Genomic DNA, 15,082 nt, shown 5'->3' with positions numbered 1-15,082 from the left:
TCATGTGTGCACAGTTTGGTTGCAAACCATTTAATCTGCAAGTCATGTTATTATAATACACTATTAGCGGCACCTAATTGCGCACAAATTAGGGTTCAGTTGTATTACATGTGTTTTGACTCAAGTTTCTCATCGATTTATTTCTTTCAAGCCTGTTAACCTTTTGTTATTTGTTTTCAGCTGTAAGAGCACTGTGCGATGTTTCCCACTAGGACACGAGAGAATCTGTTTTGTCGAGCATCATCCATTTACTAACGACGCATATCAGAAACGTGTGGGAACTCGAACTCGATAATGTCTATCCGAAAACGAAAAGATTCGAATGAACACCGTGAATCAAGCAATACACATCGTGCAGAACAAAAAAATAAAAAAGTAAGTCAATAATAATGGTGACAATTGGTGTTAACGAAACAAAGCCATCTCGACAAACAGGGGTTTTGAAATATCTTATTTTTGGGGGGTGGGTCGTGTTTAAGTAACGCTTGTACATCGTTTCCAAGTTATAGTCCAAAGCGATGGTTTAATGGGCAGAGTTGTATATTTAACTGGACTGGGCGATCTTGTTACTACTTTAAACTTAGTTCTTCAAACAGAAATTTGGGATTGCGAGGGTTTTGCAAGTAAATAATTCTGGGGAAATTAGAGAAGGGTCACGGGATAGAGGTTTGGGATAAATTACATCTGTCTGAGACTCTGAGTAACTTATACACACATAATTGTACGTTTTACGACATTTCGGAACATACGGATAAATTATCGAAATTGCGGAAAATTAAATGTGTAATTAAAAAACATATCAATTTAAACTTGTGGCATCGGGATAGCTAGTGTTCTGACAACAATGATTGTCTGGTATGTTCAAAACATTGTTTTAGGTTTAATGGTGAAAATAACGGCCCAAATAGACGTTAAAAGCGACATGCTTTATTGTTCAAACGTTTCGGCAAATGCTCATGCCATCATCAGTGATATGAAGGCCACGTCAATTGCACCCAGTTATATACACTTTAGTCGCATAAAAGAATGATAAAAAGGTGCGAAACAAGCGTCACACAAAACCGATAGATAAAAAGGTGCGCAGAAGCGAGATGTAAGCCACCTGCAAATGTGTGCGTCTGACCAAACAGGTGCAGAGCAACTACGACATACAATATATTTACAAACAAAGAAACAATAGTAGGACAGCACGTCACATCAAAATACGCAATAAGTTAATTAGGTATTAAACAAATACAAAGGAACCGACTTAAAATCAACGTTTAATTCCGGTTTATAGCGTTGAATGAAAAATGATTCCAGTAACATAAGTCGATAGCGGTCCCTGGCTGTCCCAAGCACTTCCGGGTTTTAAAAGTCCACTACATGGTCTTTGTTGGCCTCAAGGTGTTGACACACTTCGGACGTTTCGATTTGTTGGTGTTCATGAACTCGCGTTCCAAGGTTTCGCCTGGTTTATCCAATGTAGGTTTTTCCACAAGAACATTTCAGTCTGTAAACAACCGAAGATCGGTTGAGTAATCCTTGCATATCTTTATGCACAAATGCTTTCACAAGCTTCTGTGTTTGGTGGAACGAACGTACACGGACCTTTCCGTCTGTTGCTTTAAGGATAAAACAGAAGAGTTCTTTCTGTATGCGGTGGTTGATGTCGCCAAGGTATGGTAGTTTGATGCAACTAAATTTGGTGTTGAAATCCAAATCTGTGGACTTAGCTACATTGACGTAGCGTCTGTTTAACACCAACCTAATACGTCTATTTGGGCCGTTATTTTCACCTTAAACTTATGAACAGATCCGTATATAGTGTTCCATTGTTTTAGGTAATATTTATTTATAGATGACATTTGTTTAGGTTATGAAGGCTTCAAGCAATCATCGGCAGCGTTAGCAACCTGAGCTTCTTAGGAAAGAGAAACACACTATTTGTCGGTTGAATGCAAGCTATGGAGCCAGAACACAAAGCACAATAAATCAGGTTAGGTTCAATATGTTGATTGCTCTACTAACGAGTGGTACAGCGATATTGTCAGCAATACTTTGATACTATTCATTTTGCTTACATTCTTGTAAAGATATGACAGTTAACTCTTGTCTAGCATTTTCAAATTGTCGTCATGTGAGCATACTTTAATTGCAAGCGATTTAATCTGCAAGTCATGTTATTGCATTCTTAGCGGCACCTAACTGCGCAAAAATTAGGGTTCAGTTGTGTTACATGTGTGTGGATAGAAATCTCTCATTGACTTATTTCTTTCAAGTCCGTTGACATTTTGTTATTTCTTTTCAGTTGTAAGAGCGCTGTACGATGTTTCCCGCTAGGAGACGACAGAATCTATTTTGTCAAGCATCATCCATTTACTAACGACGCATATCAGAAACGTGTGGGAAGTCGAACTCGATAATGTCTACCCGAAAACGAAAAGATTCGAATGAACACCTTGCATCAAGCAATATACATCGTGCAGAACAAAAAAATAACAAAAGTAAGTCAATAATAATGGTGACAATTGGTGTTAACGAAACAAAGCCATCTCGACAAACAGAGGATTTTAAATATCTAAGTTTTATGGGGGATTCGTGTTTAAGCAGCTTGTCTCCAAGTTATAGTCCCAAGCGATGGCTTATTGGGAAGAGTTGTATAAATAACTTAGCTGGGCGATCTTGTTACTACTTTAAGTTTGGTTCTTTAGGCAGAAGTTTGGGATTGCAGGGGTTTTGCAAGTAAATATTTCTGGGGGAATTAGAAAAGGGTCAAGGGATAAAGGTTTGGGATAAATGACATCTACTTGTGTAACTTGTTAAAAAACTGATTCTTATTGCTTATTCAAATAGAATTAAAACAGAACATTAATAAACATAATTGCAGAATGAACATACAATAGTTGACATATAAACACATTCAGACTAAACATCAGGTCAACTACCACTGCACACACCAACTGCAACTAAACACTAACACAAGGTCAAGAACTAAATTGACACCTTGGCACACTGCCACATGGCAAAATCAATCATGAATCAAACTCAGTGAGGCATAAATAAACGAACATCTTTTAAATTCATCAGGGGACAAATTTTAATCTAACAAACTTATACACACATAATTGTACGTTTTACTAGATTTCGGAAAACTAAAAAATTATCGAAATTGGGAAAATTTAAAAAATAAGGAAACAGTGGTACGAAATTGCGGAAAATTAAATGTGTAATTAAAAAACATATCAATTTAAACTTGTGGCATCGGGATAGCTAGTGTTCTGACAACATCAATTTAAACTTGTGGCATCGGGATAGCTAGTGTTCTGACAACAATGATTTTCTTGTATGTTCAAAACATTGTTTTAGGTAATATTTATTTATAGATGACATTTGTTTAGGTTATCAAGGCTTCAAGTAATCATCGGCAGCGTTAGCAACCTGAGCTTCTTAGGAAAGAGAAACACACTATTTGTCGGTTGAATGCAAGCTATGGAGCCAAAACACAAAGCACAATAAATCAGGTTAGGTTCAATATGTTGATTGCCATACTAACGAGTGGTACAGCGATATTGTCAGCAATACTTTGATACTATTCATTTTGCTTACATTCTTGTAAAGATATGACAGTTAACTCTTGTCTAGCATTTTCAAATTGTCGTCATGTGAACATACTTTGATTGCAAGCGATGTAATCTGCAAGTCATGTTATTGCATTCTTAGCGGCACCTAACTACGCAAAAATTAGGGTTCAGTTGTATTACATGTGTGTGGATAGAAGTCTCTCATTGACTAATTTCTTTCAAGTCCGTTGACATTTTGTTATTTCTTTTCAGTTGTAAGAGCGCTGTACGATGTTTCCCACTAGGAGACGACAGAATCTATTTTGTCGAGCATCATCCATTTACTAACGACGCATATCTGAAACGTGTGGGAAGTCGAACTCGATAATGTCTACCCGAAAACGAAAAGATTCGAATGAACAACTTGCATCAAGCAATATACATCGTGCAGAACAAAAAAATAACAAAAGTAAGTCAATAATAATGGTGACAATTGGTGTTAACGAAACAAAGCCATCTCGACAAACAGAGGATTGTAAATATCTAAGTTTTATGGGGGATTCGTGCTTAAGCAGCTTGTCTCCAAGTTATAGTCCCAAGCGATGGCTTATTGGGCAGAGTTGTATATTTAACTGGGCTGGGCGATCTTGTTACTACTTTAAACTTGATTTTTGAAGCAGAAATTTGGAATTGCGAGGGTTTTGCAAGTAAATAATTCTGGGGGAATTAGAAAAGGGTCACGGGATAGAGGTTTGGAAAAAATCAGCGCTTCCCAACCGGTGGGCCGCGGCCCACTTGTGGTCCGCGACGTTCTTTCTGGTGGGCCGCGAAGCTTTTCAAACTGTTACCATACCAATATTGAAGTTCAAAAAAGTTACACAGTTTGTGTGAACGTACTTTCAAGTTTAACTATATTTCTTTAAAATATAATATTATAGTTACTATGAAAGCCGCATAAGATTTCACGTTAAACAAAGCTTTATCATACAAACAAACTGCAATTGTTACGTCATAACAGTATTTAAACTGCAATTGTCGCATCACAACACTACTTGTATTAGTAACTATAACGTAATCGAAGACACGAAACAGCACTGATATGTGAGCTTGTCTCCCAATAAACTCCGACTTGATCTCATCATATCGAACCAGCAAGCTTAGGCTTCACATTAACAGAAATATTGCTGGTGCGGTTATTGTTTTTCGTTCTTAATTTTAGTTATTTTTCCATCGTGGTTTGTCGCAATACTAAACGGTGGTCCGCCATGACAAATTGTTTTTTAAAGTGGGCCGTGAGCTGGAAAAGGTTGGGAAGCACTGGAATAAATGACATCTGTCTGAGTAACTTATACGCACATAATTGTACGTTTTACGACATTTCGGAACATACGGAAAAATTATCGAAATTGCGGAAAATTAAATGTGTAATTAAAAAACATATCAATTTAAACTTGTGGCATCGGGATAGCTAGTGTTCTGACAACAGTGATTATCTGTTATATTCAAAACATTTGTTTAGGTTATTAAGGCTTCAAGCAATCATCGGCAGCGTTAGCAACCTAAGTTTCTTAGGAAAGAGAAACACACTGTTCGACGGTTGAGTGCAAACTATGGAGCCAAACACAAAGCACAATAAATCAGGTTAGATTCAATATGTTGATTGCCATACTGACGAGTGGTACAGCGATATTGTCAGCAATACTTCGATGCTATTTATTTTGTGTACATTCTTGCAATGGTATGACAGTAAACCCCTGTCTAGAATTTTCAAACTGTCGTCGTGTGTGCATACTTTGGTTGCAAACCATTTAATCTGCAAGTCATGTTATTATAATACACTATTAGCGGCACCTAATTGCGCACAAAATAAGGAACAGTTGTATTACATGTGTTTTGACACAAAGCTCTCATCGATTTATTTCTTTCAAGCATGTTGACATTTTGTTATTTGTTTTCAGCTGTAAGAGCGCTGTACGATGTTTCCCACTAGGACACGACAGAATCTGTTTTGTCGAGCATCATCCATTTACTAATGACGCATATCAGAAACCTGTGGGAGGCCGAACTCGATAATGTCTACCCGATAACGAAAAGATTCGAATGAACACCGTACATCAAGCAATACACATGGTGCAGAAAAAATAGTTAGTCAAAGATAATGGTGACGATTGGTACAAAGCCATCTCGACAAACAGAGGATTTAAAATATCTAAGTTTTATGGGCCGTTCGTGCTTAAGCAGCTTGTTTCCAGGTTTTGGGCCAAAGCGATGGTTTAATGGACAGAGTTGTATATTCAATTTAGCTAGGCGATCTTGTTACTACTTAAGTTTATTTCTTTAAGCAAAAGTTTGGTATTGCAGGGGTTTTGCAAGTAAATAATTCTGGGGGAATAGGAAAAGGGTCACGGGATAGAGGTTTGGAATGATTGACATCTGTCTGAGTAACTTATACACACATAATTGTATGTTTTACGACATTTCGGAACATACGCAATAATTATCGAAATTGCAAAAAAATGAATGAGTAATTAAAAAAAGGAAATTGGGTTTTGTGGCATCGGGACAGCTAGTGTTCTGACAACAATGATTGTCTGGTATGTTCAAAACGTTGTTTTAGGGAAGATTTATTTATCAATTAAGCACTGGAATCAATGACATCTGTCTGAGTAACTTATACACACATAATTGTACGTTTTACGACATTTCGGAACATACGGAAAAATTATCGAAATTGCGGAAAATTAAATGTGTAATTAAAAAACATATCAATTTAAACTTGTGGCATTGGGATAGCTAGTGTTCTGACAACAGTGATTATCTGTTATATTCAAAACATTTGTTTAGGTTATTAAGGCTTCAAGCAATCATCGGCAGCGTTAGCAACCTAAGCTTCTTAGGAAAGAGAAACACACTATTTGTCGGTTGAATGCAAACTATGGAGCCAGAACACAAAGCACAATAAATCAGGTTAGGTTCAATATGTTGATTGCCATACTAACGAGTGGTACAGCGATATTGTCAGCAATACTTCGATGCTATTCATTTTGCTTACATTCTTGTAAAGATATGACAGTTAACTCTTGTCTAGCATTTTCAAATTGTCGTCATGTGTGCATATTTTGATTGCAAGCGATTTAATCTGCATGTCATGTTATTGCATTCTTAGCGGCACCTAACTACGCAAAAATTAGGGTTCAGTTATATTACATGTGTGTGGATAGAAGTCTCTCATTGACTCATTTCTTTCAAGTCCGTTGACATTTTGTTATGTCTTTTCAGTTGTATAAGCGCTGTACGATGTTTCCCACTAGGACATGACAGAATATGTTTTGTCAAGCATCATCCATTTACTAACGACGCATATCTGAAACCTGTGGGAAGCCGAACTCGATAATGTCTACCCGAAAACGAAAAGATTCGTATGAACACCGCACTTGAAGCAATACACATGGTGCAGAACACCAAAAAAAAGTAAGTCAAAGATAATGGTGACAATTGGTGTTAACGCAACGAAGCCATCTCGACAAACAGAGGATTTAAAATATCTAAGTTTTATGGGCCGTTCGTGCTTAAGCAGCTTGTCTCCAAGTTTTGGGCCAAAGCGATGGTTTAATGGGCAGAGTTGTATATTCAATTTAGCTAGGCGATCTTGTTACTACTTTAAGTTTATTTCTTTAAGCAAAAGTTTGGGATTGCATGGGTTTTGCAAGTAAATAATTCTGGGCGAATAAGAAAAGGGTCACGGGATAGAGGTTTGGAATGATTGACATCTGTCTGAGTAACTTATACACACATAATTGTACGTTTTATGACATTTCGGAACATACGCAATAATTATCGAAATTGCAAAAAATTGAATGAGTAATTAAAAAAAGGAAATTGGGTTTTGTGGCATCGGGACAGCTAGTGTTCTGACAACAATGATTGTCTGGTATGTTCAAGACATTGTTTCGGGGAACATTTATTTATCAATTTAGTTTGTTTAGGTTATGAAGGCTTCAAGCAATCATCGGCAGCGTTAGCAACCTGAGCTTCTTAGGAAAGAGAAACACACTATGTGTCGGTTTAATGCAAACTATGGAGCCAGAACACAAAGCACAATAAATCAGGTTAGGTTCAATATGTTGATTGCCATACTAACGAGTGGTACAGCGATATTGTCAGCAATACTTCGATGCTATTCATTTTGCTTACATTCTTGTAAAGATATGACAGTTAACTCTTGTCTAGCATTTTTAAATTGTCGTCATGTGTGCATTCTTTGATTGCAAGCGATTTAATCTGCATGTCATGTTATTGCATTCTTAGCGGCACCTAACTACGCAAAAATTAGGGTTCAGTTGTATTACATGTGTGTGGATAGAAGTCTCTCATTGACTCATTTCTTTCAAGTCCGTTGACATTTTGTTGTTTCTTTTCAGCTGTAAGAGCGTTGTACGATGTTTCCCAATAGGAGACGACAGAATCTATTTTGTCGAGCATCATCCATTTACTAACGACGCATATCTGAAACGTGTGGGAAGTCGAACTCGATAATGTCTATCCGAAAACGAAAAGATTCGAATGAACACCTTACACATCAAGCAATACACATCGTGCAGAACAAAAAATAAAAAATGTAAGTCAAAGATAATGGTGACAATTGGTGTTTACGAAACAAAGCCATCTCGACAAACAGAGGATTTGAAATATCTAAGTTTTATGGGGGATTCGTGCTTAAGCAGCTTGTCTCCAAGTTATAGTCCAAAGCGATGGTTTAATGGGCAGAGTTGTATATTTAACTGGGCTGGGCGATCTTGTTACTACTTTAAGTTTATTTCTTTAAGCAAAAGTTTGGGATTGCATGGGTTTTGCAAGTAAATAATTCTGGGGGAATAAGAAAAGGGTCACGGGATAGAGGTTTGGAATCAATGACATCTGTCTGAGTGACTTATACACACATAATTGTACGTTTTACGACATTTCGGAACATACGGAAAAATTATCGAAATTGCGGAAAATTAAATGTGTAATTAAAAAGCATATCAATTTAAACTTGTTGCATCGGGATAGCTAGTGTTCTGACAACACTGATTAATCTTTATTTATAGATGACATTTGTTTAAGTTATGAAGGCTTCAAGCAATCATCGGCAGCGTTAGCAAGCTGAGCTTCTTAGGAAAGAGAAACACACTGTTCGACGGTTGAGTGCAAACTATGGAGCCAGAACACAAAGCACAATAAATCAGGTTGGGTTCAATATGTTGATTGCCATACTAACGAGTGGTACAGCGATATTGTCAATAATACTTTGATACTATTTATTTAGTGTACATCCTTGTAATGATATGACAGTTAACTCTTTTCTGGCATTTTCAAACTGTCGTCGTGTGTGCATACTTTGGTTGCAAACCATTTAATCTGCAAGTCATGTTATTATAATACACTATTAGCGGCACCTAATTGCGCACAAAATAAGGGACAGTTGTATTACATGTGTTTTGACACAAGTCTCTCATCGATTTATTTCTTTCAAGCATGTTGACATTTTGTTATTTGTTTTCAGCTGTAAGAGCACTGTACGATGTTTCCCACTAGGACACGACAGAATCTGTTTTTACTAATGACGCATATCAGAAACCTGTGGGAAGCCGAACTCGATAATGTCTACCCGATAACGAAAAGATTCGAATGAACACCGTACATCAAGCAATACACATAGTGCAGAAAAAAAAGTTAGGGGTGGGTTCGTGTTTAAGTAACGCTGGTACCTTGTTTCTAAAGTTACTCAAGCAGACGTCATTTTTCCCAAACCTCTATCTCTTGACACTTTTCTAATTCCCCCCAGAATTGTTTGCTTATAAAACCCTCGCAATCCCAAATTTCTGCTTAAAGAACTAAGTTTAAAGTAGTAACAAGATCGCCAAGTCCAGGTAAATATACAACTCTGCCCAAAAGGGTTAAAGAGTTTACACTGTCGGTTTTACTAAATTACATCGTATGATCCTAAAGGGGGCTTCGGTGGAATATATGGGTACATTTGTGGGATACACGTCTTTCATTGCATATTTCTTTTGACCTTATTGTCATTTTAGTGCTTCTTTTCAGCTGTAAGAACGGTGTACGACGGCGACTGATTAGTGGAAGATTATCCCTTTACCAATGCCGCATATCAGAAACCCGCAGGAAGGTTTGTGTGATGTCAAACTCGTGCATTTCCGCATGAAGATGAAAAGTTTCAACTCAACACAACATTTAAATGGATACGCTTGGCGCTGAACAGAAAAATAGGAAAACGTAAGTCAAAAGTAAGTGTGACAACTGACATTACCGAAACAAAGCCATGTCCACAAACTGAGGTTTCGAAATAACACAGTTTTTTGGGCGTTTTAAGGTGTGGGGAGTCGTGTTTAAGTGACACATGCACATTTGTTACTATATATAGTCCAAAGCAATGGTTTTATGGGCAGAGTTGTGTATTTACGTGGACTGGGTGAATTTGTCTCCCGTATAACTATAGTTCATTGAACAGAAAATTAAGTTTCACATACTCGTACCAGCAGAAAATGCTGGGTGGAATTAGAAAAGGGTCAAAGCATAGTGGCTTGGGATGTAAGCAAACCGTCTGACTGACTTATACACATATAATTGCACGTTTTGTGACATTTCGGAATAGACGGAAAAATGATCAAAATTGCGGAAGTTTGGAAATTAGGGAAAGCAAGTTGCAAAATTTCGGAATATGAGACAAACAATTACAAAACATGTAAATTTAGTCTTGTAGCGTCGGAATAGTTAAAAAGGATTGTCTGTTATGTTTGGGTAATTGTTTTGGGTAACATTGTTTTGGGTAACATTTATTTATCGATTGCATTTTTAAGATTATAAAGGTATCAAGCAATCAACATCTGCGTTTGCAAACCGAGCTGCTTAGTAACGAAAAGCACGCTGTTCGACGATGGCATGCAAACTATAAAGTCAGACCACAAAAACACATTGTATCAGGTATGATGAAAGGGACTACTGCATGGCTAATCAGTGGGAACTGCAATATTGCAAGTAAAATATTGAGGCTTTATATTGTGTGTGCATCCTTGCATTTGCATAACAGCAAACTCTTGTCTTGTATTTTCAAACTATAGTGTGCAAGTTACCGGTTTTGCTGGAAACTTTATAAACTACAACCTCGTCCAAACGCACAATTTTGAAAAACGAATGGACTGGGCGAATTTGTTACTACTATAAGCTTAGTTCATTGAGCAGAAAACTTGGTTTGAGGTACTTGTAAAAGCAAAGAACGCTGGGTGGAATTAGAAAAGGGGTGAAGAGATGGAGGTTTGAGATGTAAGTTTACCATCTGAGTAACTTTTACACATAAAATTGCACATTTTAAAACATTTTGGAATATTCGGGAAAATTGTCAAAGCTGCGGAAGATTGTAGATTACAAAAAGTGAAATAACAAATAAATTTGATCTTCTCGGTACGTAATAGCTAGTGTTTTGATGGAAAAGAAAGGTTTGTCTGTTATGTTCAAGACATCGTTTTGGGTAACATTGATTTGTCTATTGCATGTTTTCAGGTGATGAAGGTTTGAAGCAATTATCGACAGCGTCTCCAAACGGAGCTGCTTAGGAAAGAGAGCACGCCGTTCGTCGATTTAATGCAAACAAAGGAACCAGACCGCAAAGCACATTGTATGAGGTATGATAAAATGTTTATTGCCATACTAATGAGTGGTAACAACGATGTTGTTAGTAATACAATGATGTTATTTATTTTGTGTATGCTCCCTGTAATGGTTTGAGAGTAAACTATTGTCTATTATTTTCAAACCGTCGCATGTGCATACTTTTGTTTGCAAATCGTTCAATCAGCACTATTGGTGGATTGCACCCTAAAGTGGGTTCAATTGGATTATATGTGCGTTGTTGCACCTGTTTCATTGACTCATTTCTTTCAAGCTTTTTGTCATTTTATAATTTCTTTAGAGCTGTAAGAATGCTGTACGATGTTTCACACAAGGGCACGACGGCGACTGTTTTGTGCAGCATCATTCATTTACCAATGACACATATCAGAAACCTGCAGAAAGGTTTGAGTGATGTCTAACTCATGCATTACCGCATGAAGATGAAATAATTGAAATGAACACAGCACTTAAAAGGATACGCTTGGCGCTGAACAGAAAAAATAAAAAAGTAAGTGAAAAGTAAATGTAACAACTGACATTAACGAAACAAAGCCATGTCCACAAACTGAGGTTTCGAAATAACATAGTTTTTTGGGCGTTGTGAGGGGTGGGGAATCGTGTTTAAGTAACACATGCCCATTTATTCCTAAATAATGTCCAAAGCGGTAGTTTAATGGGCAGAATTGTATATTAGCCGAGACTGGGTGAATTTCTTAATCTGTTAACCTTAGTTTATTGTGCAGAAAATTAACTATGAGGTACTTGTATCAGCAGAAAATGCTGGGTGGAATTAGAAAAGGGTAAAAGAATATACATTTGGGTTGTAAGCAAACCGCCTGTTTACCAATGACGCATATTATAAACCTACAGGAAGGTTTGAGTGAAGTCAACTCGTGCATTACCACCTGTAGATGAAAAGATTCAAATGAACAATGCACGTAAAGGGATACGCTTGGCGCTGAACAGAAAAATTAAAAGTTAAGTCAAAAGTAAATGTGACAACTGACATTAACGAAATAAAGCATGTTCGCAAACGAAGTTTCGAAATAACATAGTTTTTTTGTGTGTTGAGAGGGGGTGGCTATACACAGGATCCGTTTCGGTTCGTTTTCGTCCGTCATGCGTATACGCGCGTAAATTTCGGTCCGTCGCCTTCCGTCGACGTGTATACACAGAATGCGAACCATGCGTTTTTTCCGAAAACGGACGTTAACGCAAGGCCATCCTAACAAATAGAACATGTTCTATTTTTTCGGACGAATGCATCCGATTTTTGGTGTAGTGATAGTGCAAAACTAAGGGATATTTCTAGATTGGTTGATTAGTATAAATTATTTTTAAAAAATCACTAGACTTGAAGGCCTCCGTTTTTAATAATAAATAGAAGTGAAGTAATATGCAAGGTTTTATTTTTAAATCGGCAAAAAGACTTCGAACTTGACTGAAATGCAGAACAACAGCGGGATACAAAAAAACTAATAATGTAAGTAACAATAGCCTTCCGGAAAACAAAGGGGTCAGAAAAGAGTCAATTCATATTAAGTTAGTTTTGGCAGTGAATGTCATTAATGCAAAATTTCAAAAAAAGAAAACTGCAAATATGCCATAAGGGTTTAGAAATTTGGAACTATGTTGTATTAGTATTTTGGATGTTGCTTACGAAATCCATATGTCCATAGTTGTTGTTTACATACACTTAAGTACTGGTTGATGTTTCTGCAACAATCTGTGAATTATGCACTTTAAACTATCATGATTGTATAATCCTTTGATTGACCAATATCAACTAAAGAAATCAAGTTTAACAAGAAAATCTAGTTGGAGAGAAACCTGCTTTGGAGAGAAATTTATCGACACCTATATAAAAAGAACACTAAATATCCAATGGTTTAAGATTTATACACACCACCACAGCCCACATGTATGTAAATGAAATGATTTATGCTCCATATTTGTAATAAACCTACTGTGTGTGTGTTATGTTTGTAAGGCTTGGACTCAAACAATATGCTATCAGAGCACTGCAGGGAAAGAATTCTGATCAAAACTAGCATTTATTTTCACATCTTTATTGTAATTTGTAACCAAGGCTTGTGTTTAATATGAGAGATGGAAACAAACCAGAAAAGTCAAATGGAATAGAAGATTGCACTTGTGGATTAAACAAAAGTACTTCTAAACTACTTTGTCCGCACTTTTGCATTTATGTTTTTGTTATTTGTAGGAGACCTGCAGGCAACAACCAGCACAATGCCAAATTATAAGAAGCGACCTACTGATGCTAGGATTGCCTTTCATTTTTCCGAAAGTAGAAAATGCTTGAGGCAATCGAAAGAGGCTACAGGAGATTTTTAAAAGCAAATGAATTCTTTAGATGTATGAAGCATTGTGTATAAATACACAATAAAATCCTTTATCAGTCTTTGTTTATCCCTGATGTTACCATTTAAACATATTGTTAATGTGCACTGTGTGTTTGTACTTTTTTATTTTGTCTGCTTTATTGGTGTCTTTTACAAAAAATAAGAAACAAAATTTTTGCGACATCTGTTTTCCAATAGCGATGTTATTGTACTGCTATCTTATTTCAGCTAGGTTTGACACCAGAAAATGGGAAAAGTGAGTTGGGTAATGTCGATTGTAAACATTTTAATTGGTCGGTGTGTTCGAGTTCAACAATATTGAAATTTGTTGGGGCAGGTCTAAGCAAGCCTGGACAGGTCTGGGCACGTCTGGGCACGTACGAGCAGACCTGGGCAGAACTGGGGCCGCCGGGACAGGGCTGAACAGGGCCTGGGACAGCTGGTGCAGAAATTTCGGAACAGAGGGGAAAATGATCAAGAGTGCGGAATTTTGGAAAATGGGGAAACCAAGTAGCAAAATTACGGAATATGAGACGAAAGATTGAAAAACATGTAAAGTTAGTCTCGTGACATCGGAATAATTGCTAAAAGTAATGGGGAGAGCGGAGACAGCTTGCACAGTGTTGGGGCAGGGCTGGGCAGGACTTGGGAAGTCTGGGCAGGGCTAAGGCCGCCTTGGCAGCTAGTCCAGACATTTCGGAACTGACGGAAAAAAAATCAAAATTGCGGAATTTTGGAAGTTGGGGAAACTAAGTTGCAAAATTCCGGAATAAGCAACGAAAGATGAAAAAACATGTAAATTTCGTCTCGTGACATCGGAATTGCCAAAAGTTATAGGCAGAGCGGAGACAACTTGCACAGTGTTTGGGCAGGGCTGTGCACGTCCGGGCTTGTCTGGGCAGATCCGTGCATGATCGGGCAGGTCTGGGCAGGTGTGGGTAAACCTGGGCACGGCTGAGGCTGTCGGGACAGGGTCGGGCAGCTGGTGCAGACATTTCGGAACTAACGGAAAAAAGATCAAAATTGCGGAATTTTGGAAATTGTGGAAACCAAATTGCAGAATTGCGGAATGAGAGTCGAAAGATTAAAAAGCATGTAAATTTCGTTTCGTGATATCGAAATAGCTAAAATTTATAGGCAGAGCGGAGACAGCTTGCACAGTGTTTGGGCAGGGCTCTGCACGTCCGGCCTTGTCTGGGCAGATCCGTGCATGACCAGGCAGGTCTGGGCAGGTGTGGGTAAGCCTGGGCACGGCTGAGGCTGTCGGGACAGGGTCGGGGCAGCTGGGGCAGACATTTCGGAACTAACGGAAAAAAGATCAAAATTGCGGAATTTGGGAAATTGGGGAAACCAAATTGCGGAATTGCGGAATGAAAGTCGAATGATTAAAAAGCATGTGAATTTCGTCTCGTGACATCGAAATTGCTGAAAGAATTAGGCACAGCCGAAACAACTTGCACAATGTTGGGACAGGGCTGTTGGGGTCAGGGTCAGGGGGAAGGTGAG

The 15,082-nt window shown here is 37.8% G+C and overlaps 1 long non-coding RNA gene and 1 pseudogene across 7 annotated transcripts in view; one reads left to right on the top strand and one right to left on the bottom strand.

The window, feature by feature from the left end:
* LOC145233490 (uncharacterized) overlaps positions 1–13,757 on the top strand; it is a 35,914-nt gene extending 22,157 nt beyond the window's left edge. For 5 of the 7 annotated variants that reach the window (XR_013861127.1, XR_013861126.1, XR_013861125.1 and 2 more), the window contains 19 exons: positions 181–375; positions 1,856–1,978; positions 2,291–2,486; positions 3,381–3,503; positions 3,816–4,011; positions 5,062–5,183; positions 5,501–5,686; positions 6,387–6,509; positions 6,822–7,013; positions 7,529–7,651; positions 7,964–8,160; positions 8,633–8,770; positions 9,088–9,263; positions 9,630–9,818; positions 10,403–10,526; positions 10,664–10,865; positions 11,103–11,224; positions 11,512–11,721; positions 13,438–13,757. This is a non-coding gene — a long non-coding RNA (uncharacterized LOC145233490). Of the gene's footprint in view, positions 1–180; positions 376–1,855; positions 1,979–2,290; positions 2,487–3,380; positions 3,504–3,815; positions 4,012–5,061; positions 5,184–5,500; positions 5,687–6,386; positions 6,510–6,821; positions 7,014–7,528; positions 7,652–7,963; positions 8,161–8,632; positions 8,771–9,087; positions 9,264–9,629; positions 9,819–10,402; positions 10,527–10,663; positions 10,866–11,102; positions 11,225–11,511; positions 11,722–11,984; positions 12,014–12,083; positions 12,203–13,437 lie in introns of all 7 variants that reach the window. The other 2 variants (XR_013861124.1, XR_013861128.1) reach the window with 2 other exon arrangements.
* LOC145231961 (uncharacterized) lies at positions 1,110–1,779 on the bottom strand (annotated as a pseudogene).
* Positions 13,758–15,082: the final 1,325 nt, after the last annotated feature.

Source organism: Phallusia mammillata, chromosome 6, assembly GCF_965637545.1.
Source record: "Phallusia mammillata chromosome 6, kaPhaMamm4.hap1.1, whole genome shotgun sequence".
In the NCBI taxonomy this organism is placed as follows: Eukaryota; Metazoa; Chordata; class Ascidiacea; order Phlebobranchia; family Ascidiidae; genus Phallusia; species Phallusia mammillata.
This window is presented reverse-complemented; position numbering and strand designations above follow the sequence as displayed.